We start from the raw sequence: 18,995 nt of genomic DNA, 5'->3' as shown, positions 1-18,995 counted from the left end.
GTCTACAATCAAAGTCTTTCATTGAATCTTAGCACTCAGATCCCATTTATGCTACCCCTTAACCTGTCAACTGCAAATTATCCTTGTTTGGTCTTATGTTTCATGGATTTTAGTGCTCCATTTTGTTACTAGGTCTCCTGCCAAGAAGCATAGCATTTGATTTAGCAATGAATTTATAATAACAGCATAAGAATCTAAAAGTGTACTTGTAAATTCTGGGAATTGGATGAGTAATAACTAAGAGTTGGTTAAGAGTGATAACTTCAGGCCCAGCGTGGAAACCTACAGCTAAAGACCTCCCCTTGAAGGTGCCATGATCCAATGTGAGCATCGGTTCTAATCCTGGCAGCCCCGCTTCCCATCCAGCTCCCTGCTTGTGGCCTGGGAAAGCAGTCGAGGACGGCGCAAAACCTTGGGACCCTGCACCTGTGAGGCAGACCTGGAAGAGGCTCCTTGTTCCTGGCTTCGGATTGGCTCAGCTCCAGCCGTTGTGGCTGCTTGAGGAGTGAATCAATGGATGGAAGATTTTTCTCTCTGTCTCTTCTGCTCTCTGTATATCTGGCTTTGCAATAAAAATAAATAAATACTTTTTTAAAAGAGTGATAACTTCATGCAAGTGTTACATTTTCAACTTTAAATTAGAGCAAAATATGGCTATAGATAGGTTGCTAGTGGGTTTATCTGGAGTGTATGCATGCGACATCCATTGTGAATAACTATGAGTCTGTCATGTGTATCTTCTGTCAGCTATCACCTGGATTTTTCTATGTGTGTGTGAAAAATTCCTATTTGCAAAGTAATTTCTGAATGACTTAATCAGAAAACAAAAGTAATGGAGTCTAAATCTATATTTTTATAAGCACACACAAATATTTTTATGTCTTTGGTAATGTTTGCTATAAATAATGTAGATCAGTTAAAATTAATGATGATAATTCCTTAGATTTGCAAAGTTTTCTTACATATGCTATGTTATAAATCCAGCAGAATAGAATGTGCTAATGTACTATGGACATACAATTGAACTGCAGGCTATTTCATTAAATGAAGCAACGTGATAAGCCTAATGCATATACTATATCCTACTGGAACACACGAGTTCAAAGTTGATTCTAGTTAACCATGCGATCCATGTTGAAAGGTACTTGTATTAATGATCAGGGTAAAGGATACGTGACTGTGGCAAAAAGACTGGTAAAATGCAACATCCTGTATAGACATTGTGATTTAAAGGTTATGCCGCTGCTTGGGATGCTTGCATCCCGTTTGGAAGGCATGACTCCAGCCCTGTTAATTCTGTTTCTGTTTCTTGTTTCTGCTAATGCACCCAGAAGGTAGCACATGAAAATCCAAGCACCTGGTTTTCTTCCTCCAAATTAGAAGACCTGGAAGAAACTTCTGAATTCCAGGCTCCAGTCTGGCCCAGACCAGACTGCTGTGGACATTGGGAGTGAGACATAAGATGGAAAATATCTGTCTATTTCCTCCTTTTCTCTATCATTCTGTCTTCAAACAATAAATAAAGTCTGCTAGACAAATCATGTATCCTAAATAAGATGAACATTTGCTTTCCTTCTATGTGAATGTGAGGTCTATCTGGGCTGGTGTCCTAACTCTGCATTAGGATGTCATCTTGTGGACCAGGTTACTTTTCTCTATTTTGTCTAACCTTGCATTATCATTTTTCCCGTCTCCTAGGTTTCTGGCTCATCCCCGACACATCTGTGCTCCATGTTCCAACTCAGAAGAGAAGAGACAGAAAGACACCTTGGTCAAGTAATTTTCTACACATCCAGTTGGGAATAATGCGATTACATGGTTGTTGAATTTATTTTGCTTTATAAGATGAAAAGCTGGGGTGCAGCCTTCAATTTAAAAAACTGGATTCAATCATTAGTTTCATATCTTACTAATTGTAGTTTTTGAGAAAACTGTAAGTTAAACAAAATTTATTCCCTCCCCCTTATCCAAAGGGTGTAGTGATTGTTCACAAAATATCAGATTTATTCCTGTCTCCAAAATACTTGTTTTAGTTTCCTGACCTGAAATTGACAGATTGGTAATCAGTGATATCTACTGGAGTTAGGAAAAAAGAAAAACTTTCAAAATTTCTTTTCAGCCCAAAGAAAACATGTTGGTTGTGTTAGGGGAGGCCAGTAAGCAGGGCTTCACTGATTAGAACGGCAGCTTTCTGCTTTTGAGACAATCACTCCAACCTACATGGAACCCGGTTCTTGTCTCTAAATTGAAGTGGCGTTTGTATTTGTTATTTGTACATCATGGATTGTGACAGATTAATACGATTTAGAAAGCTGGAAGCTGCTGGATAATACGATTTAGAAAGCATGAAGCTGGCACGAAGTAGACATGTTTACACACAAAATTTAAGAAAATACAAGAAAATTGTCTGCCCATGTGGAATGGCTAGGCTGAGTTATATAGAACCTTTTGTACCAAAATTATGTGACATTTTAATAATCAATTATTATATTTAAGGGTTGGGTGCTTTTCTTGTATGAATCTTACCCACCTGTTCATCTTCAAGAACACAATTTATCAGTTGGTAAAGAATATTCACTTTCTGGACTTATTTTGCCTATTGTACGCTAACCTATTAAGCTGGGGAATCAGAAGTGATTCTTTAAAATATGAAGCTGTCTGCATAGGGATTTTCAATACTTGAGTATTTCTGTACTTTGCCTTAAGTGCAGTTCAGTGTAGATATTTGTAGATATATCTGATGCAAAGACGGAATCCTGAGAAGAGCTTATCTCCTATCACATCATCATCTTCTCTTTTATTCCTCAGCTTTTGGCACAAGTTCTTTTCTATATAATTAATGTAGAAGATACCATGTGTATGTCCTGGTCCTACAGATTTTATTTATGTCTTCTTTCAGCATCCTAATGATGCATTAGTTGCCAAATGGGTATTTCTTACACTTCCTTTCTTACTCAACTTGTGAGAGTTTTCAAGACTTTACTACAATATAAAACTTGAATAAAATTTTCAACTTTGTTTTAATTTCCATGTAACACTTATTCCTACTCTTAGACAAATATGTTAGCATCTGTTTAGCAAAATAAACTACCTACATGTGTAAATGATTAATAAGATTTATTGTTAGACATGAACTAAGTTAAAATACTTGTGAGTTAAAATATTTTTCAAGGGAAACCTCCCAGCTAGAGAGATTCAAAAAATTGTTGATAATTATCCTGCTTATTCCCTCAGCCTCTTCATGGTGTCATCAGATGAAAAATACCACAAGTGATATCTGACATGATTGATGTTTTTGATGATGGGAATGAACATGAAATATTAAAATTTCTCAAATATTGATCATCTCAAATATTGATAAAAGCTGTGTCATGCTTTTTTTTTTGCCCAATTTCTTCCCTTGAAACATACACCAAAGTGTTCATGTTAAATCTATCTGCTTTGGAGGTGAGGAAACAGTGGCATAGAAAAGTCAAATAAATTTTCTAAGACATAAAACCAAGATTAGATCTCAATCGTTCTGGTTCCAGACCTTGTTGATGATTTCTATTCTAGTCTATTTTTGATTTAAAGTGTAGTTATGCTTAGGGAAAGTACATTCTGGCTCACCTCCGTATGTGACATGCATAATGTTGTAGTATTGTAGTGTTAGTAGTGATTATTGTTTGCTGAGCACTATGATCCTAGACCGGGACTTTGAAGTTCATAGTGAGATTTCATGAGTTTTAGTTTATTCATCCTTTTTCTGGGGCTCCTCCCAACCACCAGGACCTTCCGTGTGCAGACTCAATTAAACAGTTAAATTGGCAACAGGACAAGACAGAAACAATAAGGATAAAGTAAAAGTGATTAATTTGACAAAACTGAGAGTAGCTCCAAGGTGATAATCCTTGGAGAAGAATAAATTCAAAAAGGAACAGCAGTAGAGATGTGGGGCAAGGAGCCAGCAGAAGATAGAAGGCTTTTCATTGTTGAGATCTTGGGAGATTATTCCAACAGTGAAATGAACAGTAAAGCTACCACTTATTTTTCCCTAAAGCTCCTAGATCCAAAAGAAACCTTGGCTTCTAAATTCCATTTTTAGGGAAACCCTGTACTTTAAAAACTCCACTCTTCAGAGTTACAAAATATTATTGGGATAAGATAAAAGATAAAGAGTAAAGCAGAATACTTACAAGCTAACCAAACTTTCTTTGTTTATATAGAATCTAATATGCAAATTGACTTTTTGGATAATTATTTCCTATTAGGCTAGTTTCAGAGTCTAAGAGAATAACATCAACATATGGTAAAACGTACCAGAAAATATTGCACATTTTGGTACTTGCCTGCTATTGTCCTCTAATATTGCATAAATACTCATAGATTCATTACTGATTACATGTGAAAGAAATATCCTGTTTTATACTATTCTGCACCTCAATTGTTGACATATGCCTTCTTAGAGTTATAACCCTGTTTAGACTATCCTAAAATCTGCCAAGTTCAGCAAAATTATGCTTCAACACTATAAACTGCTAAATACTAGAATGAAAATAGGCATGAGACAGCTGAATAGTACCCTACAGCCATTTTAAGGTGTATAGCAGCCGTTTCTGTGTATAAACTAAAATTGAAATGTCAATGAAGTAGTCACAGGATGTGGTTAAAAACTTGCATTTTTTTTAACATATTGGTTACTCAATACCATGTAAATTAATTCCATAATATTGTTAATTGTCGTTGATGTTATGTTGTGGCTTTAAATTGATCGGGATGATAATCTGCCAGTTCTGCCTTCAGACCAGAGATGGTCTCCCCAAGAAACTGTTGAATTTACCTGGACAATAAGATGCTAGACTCTATGCTTGGTATACTCTTGCAATGAAAGCATCTTGACTGAATTTGAAATGTAATATAGCAACAAGGTGGAGGAATCCACCATGGGGGGAGGGTCTGGGGAGGGTTTGGGGGATTCCCAGAGCCTATGAAACAACACCACATAATGCAATGTAATTAATAATATATACATATATATATTTAAAAAAAGAAATGTCGTGTTCTCTAACTTAAATTTCAGCCCTCATTCTCTTGTGATTTACATAATTGTATTTACCTCAATGTAACATATTGCAATAATTTTACTTTAAGAAAACAGACACATTTCAATTAGGATTCTGCAAATATGTGAAATTCCTTATTTCCACATTTGGTGCACTTATGAATAGTATGAAAGATGCTTGTGGCTTTGGGTCAATGTAAATCTCCAGGGAGAGTATGTTCGACAAGGAAAAAGATCAATTTCTAGGAATGCAGTTATTAGTGGTTAAAGATTTCAAAAGAAAGCATGACTGGAATGTATGTTAGGTGCTTAGTCAATAAAATTAGAATAGTAAGTTTCATAGTATCAGAAAATGAATTACCTTGCACATCTTTGTTCATTTTGTATTTAAGCATTGCAGTTGGGGATCTGAATCACAATAATGACCTTCGAGAGGCTCATTAGAAGCCAATATGCCTAGACACCATGATGGATGACCAAGAATCATGAGTAAAGATGTAAGTAGCATTTTGTGAATGGTGTCAGGGTGTTATAGAGACAAGAAACTGTGTACCACTTCCATCTGAGTAGGTTTCAAAGAGCTGTGGTGACATGAGTAATAATAGCACTGCCACCTTTTCCCCTATGACAGGTTTAAATGCAAAATCCTCTAGTGATGACACATTTGATGATAGAGCATGGGAACAGATGTTTCTGGACTTAAACAAGTAATTGGACAACACAAATTATCTTCACATATATTGACTGAACAGTTGACAATTGGGGGATCTGCTTTTCAATACCCACCTGTTTAAACTGTCATTGAGATTTAGTGGTTACTCTGGTGGATCCACATCATTATGTCTTTATATATATATTTTATTTTATTTTAGGTGATGTCTACAAAGTTTGTCAGGGTGGCAAGGATCTAGGATTAAGGAAAAAGTGAGTGTGATCATTATTTCTGAATTTTCTTTTCTTCTTGTTTCTGTGGGGAGGAGGGAGATAAGGGGAAAAGTCACACCTAGCCTCCCAACCGCCTCCATAGCCAGGGATGGGAATGGCCGCCCCATGTCAACCTAGAGTCCCCATGTGGCACACACTCTGAGGGTTCTGTCCAGGAGGTTGCAATAGTTCTGAAATGTTGATCTCGCCAACCCGTGAATGAGGAAACCCTTCCAATGTCCATTGGCTGACACAGTCAACCTTAGAGTCACTATTCACTCATATACTTGTCGCCATCCTTTGGCTGGAATAATTGTCCAATCTGTTCTGTTCTCCATTTGCTGCTATGGTACCAGATGTCCTCTGGAGGGCTCAGTGGGCTGCCATATTCTCCATGTGCATGTGGGCCAGCTGTTCGCAGCTGTCTTTTCTACTGAGGAGGGCCAGTTCTCATGGGCCAAGTAACCCAGGCCAGGCAACCTGGGCACTACCAACACTTCCTACCCCTCCAATGGGACTCACAGTTCCAACAACCACCATGAACACAGACCCAAAGGACTTGGGCCAGGTGATCCAGAGCCTATTAAAGCCCCTGCCTCAGAAGCTCCCAGACCCGGAAACCCACTGTGTTGTCAGGCTTAAAAAATTGGACTAGTGGTCCAGAGCCCTGCCAGACCCCCCACTTCTGGAACTCTTGAAACTGGGACCCACTGTGCTGGCAAGTTCAAGGATCCTGGACAGGCCACTCAGGTCTCACTGGACCCCTAACATATGGGGCTCAAAGACCTGGTACCAGCTGTGCAGGAAGGTCTGAAGACCCAGGACAGGCAACCTGGACAAATTATAAGTAATAGTTGTCTATTTCAAGAAATTGGAATATTTTTTTCTAGGTCTATCTGCACCATTGGGAGCATCGCTCTCTGAAATACTTAGAGAGATAAGAGTGTTTAAGTAGTTTCGTTGTATATAAGAAAGGTCTTCCCATATCGAACTTCTTCAAGAAGTTTTAGTGCTTATTTAAACTGTTTTTCTGCCTGTCAGATGGATACTAATATTTGTTGTAGAAATGACATTGACAGCACAGATAAGAAAATGCAGAGCCTGCAGTCTTTCCCTTTATGATGAAAGCAAAACAGTGTTGCTTAAACATTTTTCACTAATACATAATGAAATCCTCAGGTGTCAGAATCACTAAATCATTATTCTCAGCAGTTATTCTTCTCAATAAACATTTGCTTATTGTAACTTGATTTAAGTACATTTCTTTGGAATGGTGTAACTGTTTTTTCTCTATGTGAATATCAAGTACTAGACACATTTCACTTCTGTTGGTTGCATTTCTTTTTACTGATTCACTTTCCAAACCCTCGTTGTACCCCAGATCTGGACTGTGCCAGAGACAGGTGATGGTAGCTTTGTCGAGGTCCGTCATGTGGATAGCTGGAACTCAGTTGTTTGAGTAGTCACCACTGCCTCCCAGATGCTACAGAGTTATGAATGGTATGCAGGTACTGTGATGTGGCATGCAGGTGGAAAGCAAAGCAAAGAAAGAGCTCCTCTGTTGGATTCTGATTGCTCAGTCAAGTCTGTCCATGGAAGCATTCACCATCTGCTTTTTAAATTATCTTCGTTTCAACATAGGCTGGACTTGTCAGTCTCATATATCTGTGTGATAGTAAATACATATTGGATGGAGAATGGCTAGATCAATTAGGTTAACTTAACTATATGAACAATTTTGGATCACTAATGCTATCTAAGATAGGATGAGGATTTAAGTAATTTTTAGATTCTAAATTCATGTGCCAGAAGATATAATTTCAAGCAATTAGCTAGATATGTGTTTTTTGAAGTTAATATTCTGATAGAACTGCAAATATGTTATCAAAATAAATTAGCCAAGGATATTATTATAGCATATAACATTATGAATCTCAGAAAATTAGTCATGAGAAAATAAGAAGCTTAGATATATAGAAAAGAATCTTGAGACTCAAGGCTGAAAGACAGGTCTTTTATAATATAGCAATATCTCATAAACTGGTATTATTGCCCATTTAGAAAAATATTTACATGATGCTTTGTCATAATTGATGGTTGATAAAAAAAAGCAAAAATATTCAGTAATCTAATAGTAATTCCATTGCGGTCTAGGTTTGGGCATAATAGTTATTTCTTAGATTCTTGTTACTTATAAGGCATTTTAAGCACCAGCACCAACATGGCTTAAGACAGTGGAAAGGCTTATTCAGAAGGGAGGAATATACATAGACCAAGCGAAAGAAGAATGGGCCAAGAAGGGAAAGAATGAAGGAAAAAAGTTTCTACTATCCATCCTCAGTCTTCTCTGTCCGTTTATCCTCAGTGAGAGAAGAGAACAGAGCAAGTGCCTCCACAGCCTGGCCTTTTACGGGAAGTGGCTACAGAATACCATCCTGCTCGGGTCCCAGGTAATGGCAAATATTCACAGGAAAAGCATTATCTGTGGGCAGAAATATGGATAGAAGTATGGCTTGCAGACTCGTGACCCTGAACTAGGTGCTTGCCTCAGTTGACATCAATTCTAATAGAAAATTACCAAAATTTCTTTAGATCAAAGTAAGTTTATTCCAGCTAGGCTAGATTCCAGGAGTTATGGGATCTAGCTTTCATAAGGTAATAAACCATTATACTTTTCAAAGATGTTGATGAGTAAATCTGGAAGCAGAGCAAAAAATAATAGTGAATCCAATGTAAATTGATTGATGAGAAAGTAAAATGAGCTTCTGGCAATGTGCACCTTGTATATAGCAGCAGTGGTGATCTTATTTATACTTAAAGATGCCTTGTTATTATGAAAAGGTGTATTTCTCATATAATGAGGAAAGGAGAAGGCCAAGCATTTGGTCTAGCAGCTAAAATAGCATGTGAAACACCTCCATTCCATATGGAAATGTCTGGTTTGGAAGACTTAATTTGCTTCCAACTCCAACTTTCTCCCATTGTGCTCCTGGGAGCAGATGAGGACTCAGGTAGTTGGATCCCTGACTTCCACTGGAGAGAGCTAGATTGAGTTCCAGAACCCAGCGTCTACCTTGATACAGTCTTGGCAATTGTCATATTTATATATAATATATATTATATAATAGATCTCTCTATGTATATATTATATATATTATATATATTACACATATATTATATATATTAGATATATATTGTTAGATACATATATATTAGATCCTGTGGATAGAATATTGATCACTCTCTATCCCTGGGCCTGCCAAATATTAGTTAACCAGGCAATTAATCAGTCAATATTTAATTTAAAAAGACATGCGGGTGCAGTGGGATATAAAAAACTAGATTTACACTTAGAAGTTACTTCAATTTTGATTTCTGCAGGTCAGGGCCATTTCTAATTCCACTGGTGAAGTTGAGAGGAAACTTGTATCACTCAACTGAACTAATAATTGCAGGCCCTTTAGAAACATTTTACTTTATAACAATACATACTGTTGTTGTAGAGCTACCCCCAATACCAGGTGAAGGTGTTGCTGGAGAACCTTCAAACTTGGGTCTGCTCCTCAGACACACACACACACACACACACACACACACACACACACACAAACCCATCACTGATATCAGGATGGTGCAACAAAGTTTATTGCAAAGCACAGAGGAAGGAGATGGACAATTATTTCTTAACTTGTAAACTCCCACAGGAGTTAGGGATGAAGGATTTTATACATTGAACTTGGGGTGGAGAAGTGTGTGTTCAGCTTATATCCAAGTTCCTGTTTGGTCAGTGGGCCTTGTGATCTCCTTTCATTGGTCACTGATGCTCTTCAATGATTTTTTTTCTTTTATTGCTCAGTCATTTAAAAAAAGATTTAATTAATTCATAAATTAATATTGGACAGCTAGAGCCACAGAGATAAAGATCTTCCTTCCCTTGCCTTACTACCCAAGTGGCCGCAATGCCTGGAGCTGAGCCAATGCAAAGCCAGGAGCCAGGAGCTTCTTCTGGTTTTCCCATGCAGCAGGGTCGCAAAGCATCAGGCCATCCTCTACCACTTTCCCAGGGCACCAACAAGGGTGCTGGATGGGAAGTGGATCAGCCAGGCACATGAACAGATGCCCATATGGGATACCGCCGGCTGTAAAGCTAGGATTTAGCTGCTAGGATAGTGCACTGGGCCCTCAGCCATGTTCTTTAATGAGCTCATTTTTTGCTTCAGGCTTGGAGTGGGAATAGTGTTTACATGTAAGCGGTACCTCACACCTGGAATTGAATTCCCTAGAGCTGAAATCTCCCTAAAAGCAAGCTGTCTGGACAATATTGGCCAACAGGGCTTCATCTATGGAAGAAATAATGTTTTTGAGTCTGGTTTTTATTAAAAACAGGAATAGCATCTTGGGCTATGACAGACAGACAAGCGGCTGTGTCCTGCCCTTGCATTATCAGGGTTCAATCTCAGTGTAAGGGACCAGAAATATGATTATCACCAAAAGCACATCAAAATAAGTGTATTCAATGAATTAATTTACTAAACAATGTATAAAGCTGACTTCATGACATTCATTTTATTTGTTTCCTTGTATTATGTAGACTTCAGAATATTTAGTTATGCAGGATGCTCATGTAAATACCCAACTGAAATGGAGGAGCTAGTCTATCTTTTTCCTTTTTAATTGCTTGGATTTACTTTTATATATTTTCTTAAAAGATTTATTTATTTTTTATTACAAAGTCAGACATACAGAGAGGAAGAGAGACAGAGAGGAAGATATTCCGCCTGATGATTCACTCCCCAAGTGAGCTGCAACGGCTGGTGCTGCACCGATCCAAGCCCAGGAGCCAGGAACTTCCTCCAAGTCTCCCACATGGGTGCAGGGTCCCAAAGCTTTGGGCCGTCCTCGACTGCTTTCCCAGGCCACAAGCAGGGAGCTGGATGGGAAGTGGAGCTGCCGGGATTAGAACCAGTGCCCATATGGGATCCTGGAACTTTCAAGGCGAGGACTTTAGCGGCTATGCTATTGGGCCAGGCCCCATATTTTTATATACTTTCAATCTCACTAGACATATTTCTCCATAAATTTCAAAATTTAGAGTAAACCTGCTCAGAGGTGCGAGTGTCTGAATCTCCCAGCCTTGTGGCTGTGACTGGGAGTATACATGTCAGGTCAGACTTCCTGCTAACCCTAACCCTGCTGGCTCGTCAGACTTCCTGGGCTCGTCCAAGCCTGAGGTCAGAGAATTTCCTCCACCTACAGCGATCATGCTGCAGGTTGATCTTGGGGATGGCTCTGGGCATGCTCAGGATCATGACTCCACCAACTGCCACCATGTTGGTGGGCAGAGTCCAGGTAAATCTTCTCAGGTGTGGGTGTCTGAATCTCTCAGTCACGTGGCAGTGGCTAGGAAAACCCATGCTGGGCCAGGCTTCCTGCTGGGGATCCTGGCTCCCCATTCACTGCTGCTGGTGGGGGTAGGAGCTTGGGCTTGCAGGTGGCCAGAGTGCCAACCAGCACCAGGCTTCACCTACTAGTCACCCAGAGGCAAGCTCTAGGGTCTTGGGTGTTTGGAATTACTGCCTAGGGACATCCATGGATAAGGCTACAGTACATGTAGGTAAGGAATGTATCCTGAGGGAAACTCAACGACCGGGATACTGTACTTGAGGAAAGCAAGAGGACTGAGACCTGGTGGTTTGTGTTGAAGAGACTGGAAGATCTGTATGGTTCAGACTCATGCACCAGCTCACGAGAGAATCCAGAGTTGGGCTTGTTAGCATGAAACATTGCTGAACACCACACCAAGTCAACATGAAAGCTAGGGCTAAAAGGGGCCTCACTAGCAAGATTAGATCCAAGTACCTGACTGAATGTCAGAACAGCAGATGGGTCACATTGGGCTGGGCCATAACACTAACCAGCATGCTAGAGAACCAGGTCCAAGATAGATTCTGTGGGTGATTTGTGGGCCAAACCATTTTGAAATGCAAGTCCTGCTGGTTAGCTCAAGAGTTAGGGTGGGGATGGGCTGAGCTAGGTGTGACCATGGCACCTGCCAACACTCATAGGTACAGAGACTGAGAACAGTCTGGGAAGGTCCAGGCTGCAACACCCACATGTCCATCTTAAAACAGTGTGGGGAGGGCTAGTCCGCAACATTCACCAGCTCGTTCTAGGCCAAGATGGAGGAGCAGAGCATGTCAGGCAAGGGCCTAGTACCTGAGGGCATGCATGAGATTTGGATTTGGGAGTGGACAGAGTGGGAAATTTGAGTAAGTTCCATACTAGGTCATAGCTCCTGCTAGTGAACACATGCTCCAGGCCTGGGAGTCAGGCAGGCTGGGCAAGTTAGGTCCAACTGCTGGCAAGTGTGTGGGTTGGTTTTGGAAGAAGGCAAACTGGGAAAGGCCAATCAAACCTTAGCTCACTGGCGAGGGCAGAAATCAGGTTGGAACATAGGTCACGGTGGGCTAGGCTGTCACACCTACGAGTTTGCATGAGCCAGAGATGGGAGCAGACTGAGCAGGACCATGTTGTGGCACCTGCCAGCAAGAGTTGGACTGGGGTTAGGCCAGGTCAGGCCAGGCTACAGCATCCAAAGGCAAAGCCAAGACAGGTAGGGACTATACCAAGCTGGGTCAGAGCCACCACTGGCACATGCAAGATCCATGGCTAGGAACAGCCCTGATGGGGAAGCAACTGGGAGGTCCTGGCTGTGTTGTGTTTACCACTGGTGAGTACAAAGGCCAGAGTGCAGGCTTTTTGGCTGTGGTGTCCCTCAGCAAAAGTGTGGGCTGGGTCTGGGGTGTGCCAGACTGGGATAGACTCCAGCACCCATTGGTGCTCATGAGAACCAGTGTAGGTATAAGATGGGCTAGGCTAGGTCTCTGCCTTTGATGAAGCATGCGTGAGCTGTGTCTGGATATGGACCAGACCTCACTGGGTTGCAACACCCAACAGAAAAAAATCGGAATGGGTGAAGGCCAATCAGGGAAGGCCACTGTTCCTGCTAGGGCAAGAGGTGGACTAAGTAGGACTGTCCCACTGATCCACCAGTGTGCTTGAGATCTGGCACTTGGAGAGGTTTGACAGCTCCTCTGTCAGGACACAGGCCCTGCAGGTGAGCACAAGAACAAAGACAGGGAGCAGCCTAGATCAGGTCTGGGAACAGTATCCAGCGGCATACTTAGCATAGTTTGGGGGCTAACCAGGCTGGACCAGTTCACATCATCTGCTGGGGAATCTGTGTGCCAGAATGGAGTGTGGGTTGGGCCAGGTTGGGTCCCAACACAAACCAGTTCACATGAGGGCCAGGAGTGAGAGCTGACTAGGCTGGGCTAGGCTATAGCTCCCACCAGCGTGAATTGGAACTGGGGGTAGGCTGGACCAAGCCTGGCTACAGCACCCACTGGCAAATGCCGAGGTGAGTTGGGCCCTGCCAGACTCAGCCACAGCACCCAACCAGCACACGTGAGACCTGGGGGCAGGGGTGGGAAGTGGGTGAAACTGGAAGTAGGGCTGTACCACCACTCCTACTAGAGAGCATGAGTTAGGATGGGGACAGACCAGACCAGGCAGGGCTACAACACCTGTTGGCCTCATGTAGGTTGGATCAGGGGAAAGCCAGGCTGGGTTGACTATTCCTACTGGTGCATGAATAAGTCAGAGTGAATGAGAGTTGGTTGGGCTATGCCACAGCATCAGCTAGCAGAGGCTGGCACAGGGGACGAATTCTGTCAAGTTAAACTGCAGAACCACCTGGAAAGTGCGAGGTCCAGGAGTGGGAATAAGCCCAGTAGGGAAATCGTGGACATCTCCCTCCTGGGTTGCCACTCCGATAGGTATGCATGAGGACCAGGACTGGAGCAGGCATGACTACTCAGGGAATGGCACCCAACAGCAGATGTGTGGGTTGGATAGTTGGGCTGTTTGGATTGAACTAGGCGTCAATGCCCATAGACAGGCATGAAAGCTGAATGGGGTGTGGGTCAGACTAGACCAGTCTGCTATATATACTGGCATGGGAACCAGGGCAGGAGGCAGACCTGGTGGGGATTATTGCGGGTCGCTCCAACTAGGCTGCAGCTCCAACTAGTGTAGACAAAGAACGAGTGTTTGATGGGCAGGATCAGGTTGGGGTGCAACACTCACCGGTTTGTTTCAAAGACAGGGCTTGAGACAGACCTGACCCAGCAATTGCAACTACCAGCATGTGCATAAGCTGATTGGGGTGACAGACTGTGCTGGACCCTATATTGGCAAGCACACACAAGAATCACATCCTGACCTGTCAGGAATCACCTCAGATGAAGTTTCTATGGAGATCCCCCAACTGAATTGCTGGACTCACAGCCGCAACCATGGGTAGAATCACAGGTTCCACGGTCTGACAGTGGAGTGCATGTGTCAAAGCTTGGCCTCCACAGTGGCTTAGAAGGAGCAGTGAAGAGCATAGAGGATATTGCAGCACATTGGAGTCAGCAGAGACCCCTGGTACCACAACAGAGGGCGGAGGACAGAACAAATCGATGAGCTATCCCCTCCAAGTGTTGGCAGTCAATAACTGGGCGAACTGAGACCCTAAGATGGATTAAGTCAATCAGTGGATTCTGGAGGGATTTCCTAGTGCTTGGAGCGACAGCAATTCGGAACTGCCTGAACTATCGAAATCTCATTAGCAGAAACCTCAGAGCACGCCCCACATTCGGGATCCTGGGTTGGTGTTGGGTTGCTGTCCTCTCTCCCAGGGTGCAGAGGCTTTTGGGAGGCTGGGTGTGGCTTCTCTGCTTGTCTCTCTCCTTCCTCAGATACAGGAAGGATAAAAAGAGAATGTGAAAATAGTGATCTCACCCACCTTGCCCTTTTGACCTTAATCACCCTAATCATCTATGCAAAAAGCATCAAAATTAAAAATAACTTAAAAAGAAAAAAATTGAAATTTAGTTCTTTTCTGGTTGAAAGTAATTCCTGGCTGACGACCAGACAGTCTTGCCGCTACGCCAAAACAGTTTGTGAATTGAATATTTATATCACATCATCTTTTTTTTTAATTTATTTTTATTACAAAGTCAGATATACAGAGAGAGGAGGAGAGACAGAGAGGAAGATCTTCCATCCGATGATTCACTCCCCAAGTGAGCCGCAACGGGCCGATGCGCGCCGATCCGATGCGGGGAACCAGGAACCTCTTCCAGGTCTCCCACAAGGGTGCAGGTTCCCAATGCATTGGGCCATCCTCAACTGCTTTCCCAGGCCACAAGCAGGGAGCTGGATGGGAAGTGGAGCTGCTGGGATTAGAACCGGCGCCCATATGGGATCCCGGGGCGTTCAAGGCGAGGACTTTTAGCCGCTAGGCCACGCCGCCGGGCCCATATATCACATCATCTTAATGACATCCAGATAACAAGCATGTGCTTCTAAGTTAATTGGAGTGAATAAAATATGATTAAAAACAATACTTGTCTCAACTTAGAAAAGTTCCTTTTAAAAGAGGTGGGGGAAAGGCCTAGTTTATTATTATTAAGAATTAAACACAAATGTTGTACACAGTGCAGTCTGCTGAGAGTGAGAGAAAGGACTCTCACCCTTCCTTGTGGCTGAATAGGTGTGACCATTCCATAGATACTTTAGAGAAAAACAATAATTGGCCCTCACATAAGAGGACCAGATAGCTTCCTTTTCAAAGTGTAGTCTATCCTAGGTTTAGCTTACAATTGTGGTAACCTTCTGTTATCTAATTAGTTTTATCCAGAGGAAAAGCAAACTTCTTAAAAAATTTTTTTTAATAGAGAAATTTTACAGCTCAGTGCAAGGTGTTTGTGGAAATCAAGTTCCTATACTCTCTTGGAAACTGGAAAGATAGCGATGTCCTTTCCCTGGATGGGTACATTTTAAAGCAATGGCTCTCTGGTCCTTGAAAAAGACACTCCTGGGTCATAAAGCTGACAAAAGGCCCATCTAGTTTCCAAAGGATTTATATACATTTCAAAGACTGGAGAAAGTACTTACAAATTCTGTAAAGTAAATGTTCCCAGGAAAAGGAAAGAGAAAATGCTCTTCCTTTGCTTTCAAGAGAGAAAACCTAGATGAGTATTATCTAAATTTGCTTTATTGAGTTATCATTTGAGTCCAACAAAGTTCATTTATTTCAAATGCGCAGTTCAGTACATTTTGATAATGTGCAGAGTGGTCTAATCTTCCCATAACCGTATTATTGACTGCATCTGTCATTTCAAGCAGTTCCCTTGTCTCCTCTGCAGTTCCCATCACACCTTATACCTTGTATCCCTGCCAGTTTTGCCTAATTTAGGGGTTTTGTTTGTTTGTTTGTTTTTGTAAAATTTTTTGAAATGTAATTGACAAAAGCCTGTATGACTTTGAGGTACAATTTGATGTTCTGATCTACATTTCAATTGTAAAATCACCCTCATAATCCAACTAATTAATGTATCTATCCTTGCAGCTTTTTTGTATGTTAAAATAGAGATTCTCTGTTATAGATTTAGAATTCCTTTTTTTCAAAGATTCATTTATTTTTATTTGAAAAAAGAGAGAGAGAGGAACAGAGGGAGAGAGAGAGAGTCAGACAGAGACAGAGAGAGAGATATTCATGGTCTTGTGAGGCAGAGCAGGGCTGGTTTGAAGACAGGAGCCCAGTGTCCCATGTGGATTCAGGAACCCAAGGAATTAGGTCATCATCTGCTGCTTTCCTAGGCCATAAGCAGGGAGCTGAATTAGAAGTGGGGCAGTCAGGGCTTGAACTGGAGCTCATATAGAGATTCCTGTGCTGCAGACTGTTGGTTAGTTAGCAGCACCACCATGCTAGCCCTATATTTAGAATTCTTGACTGATGTGTGTTACAAACATTTATTGGGCCCAGTGCAACATTACTATGCTTACATACAATTTAAACTAAACAAACAAATCAGCTTCACCACCTTCCCCACCTATCTACTTTTCCATTTTTTTTTTTTTTTTGAGAACTTTCCAGGACCTCTGCTCCAATTTTCAGGTCCAAAATTTATTGAAGTAAAAAAATTACAAGTGTCTTGCTTTGATTAATTAATATTTATAATTTGTATTTGTCCTTATACTGAGTATCTGTTGTTTCTTTTTCTTTCAAAATCATCTCATTGATGAAAATAATTTTAGACAGTGATGAACACTGTCATCTTGATTTTGGAATGTTGTCAATTGTGCGTTTCTTTCCGTACATAATATAATAGAACAGGCTGGTACTATGTCCAGGCCAGGCAAAACTGCAGCCTGTGATATCAGCATCCTATATAGTTGTTGGTTGGAGTACTTGCCCCCATACTTCTGATTCAGCGATCTGCCAGTGTGTCTGAGAAAACAGTGGAGAATGGCTTGGTGCTTTTACCCCTGCACACAGATGGCAGATCCAGAGGGAGAAGCCACCTGGGGAGTGAACCATCAGGTTTGGTTCCTCTTTTGCAGCTCTGGAGATAAGCAGAGCTTTGCCTGGACCAGGTTGTAATGGTTTAGTGCTCCAAGGATGACCTTGATCCACCACTTATTGTATTATATCAACAAGCAAAAGGTCATAGCTACCAGCCGCTGGGACAGTAATCATGAGATAATACAAGCAGCATAATGGAGCAGAAGCTAGACTCCAGGAATCTCCATCCACTCACCAGAAAAACAAATAAATACATAAAGGAATACTGGAAGCTTCTCCGCAAAGATATGGAACCAGACAAGGATGCCTACTTTCACTTCTGTTTTTTCAAATAATACCAGAGGTCCTAGCCAGAGCTATTATGCAAGAAAAAGAAATTAAAGGAATTCAAATCGGAAATGAGGAAACCAAATTATCCTTGTCCACAGACAACATGATCCTGTACATAAAAAAACTTACAGACTCAACAAAGTGGCTACTGGAACTCACAAGCGGATTTGGCAAGGTTGCAGGATAGAAAATAAACAAACACAAACCAATGGCCTCAATAGACACAAACAATTTCATGGTTGAGAAATAACTTGTAATCATAGTTCCATTCAAATAGTGGGATACTCCAAAACCTTGGAATAAACTTAACTAAAGGTATGAATGACCTCAACCCCTGGCATGACCAGGGTTGGAGAGGGTGGCACTGTACAACTGAGAAAATGAGAAATGAGACAGACACAAGATAAAGATATAAAAACAGAGTGGCCAGAGGAAATTCCCCTTCTGTGATGAGGAAAGGGGACCTAGAAGGCTCACTGCTTCAATCTTTTATTGAACTGCTTGGGGATTCAAATTATAGAAGTTAATGTAGTATAAATGTTGGTAACTGTGACCCATACTGATGATAACCATCTAATGCTTGATGATCAGAAAGCAACACTGAGGATTTAAGGATTCTGAAAATACACAGTTCCATGACCTTGAGCCACTGCCAAACCATGGACCCTCACCCACAGGCTTTGACCTTGGTCTCAGATTTTGCCCACATACCCGCACTGGTGCCCACAGTATTTGAGCTCAGTCTTTGGTGCCAGCGATCTCTGAACTCAAGACCAGACACACTCTATCCTGCTGTTCTTTGTCATGGAACATTGTTATTTTATTTTTATTTATTTTTAAAAGCTACCTTTGACAACCTCTACAACAAAAACTACAAAATATCACAGAAAGAAAAAAGAAGACATTGAAAGATGGAAATTGCACCATCTGATGAATTAGTAGAATCCACATCATCAAAATATCCATATTGCTGAGAGTGATATACAGTCAGTGCAACCCCAGTCAAAATTCCAGCAATAGTCTTCTCAAAACTAGAAAAGATGTTGCAAAAATCCATCTGAAACACAAGAGATTGCAAATAGTCAAAGCTATCTATAACAATAAAAACAAAGCAGGAGAAATCACAATACCTGATTTTAAGACATACTGCAGGACAGTACTAATCAAAACAGCCCGATACTTGCGCAAAAATAAGGAATATCAATGGAAAAGAATAGAATCCCCTGAAGAGGACTCACTCTTGTACAGCCAACTAATTTTTGACAAGAGAATTGAAAATAACCT

This window comes from Ochotona princeps, chromosome 9 (genome assembly GCF_030435755.1).
Source record: "Ochotona princeps isolate mOchPri1 chromosome 9, mOchPri1.hap1, whole genome shotgun sequence".
In the NCBI taxonomy this organism is placed as follows: Eukaryota; Metazoa; Chordata; class Mammalia; order Lagomorpha; family Ochotonidae; genus Ochotona; species Ochotona princeps.
The sequence above is the reverse complement of the archived record's forward strand: the minus strand, read 5'-3'. Positions refer to the sequence as shown.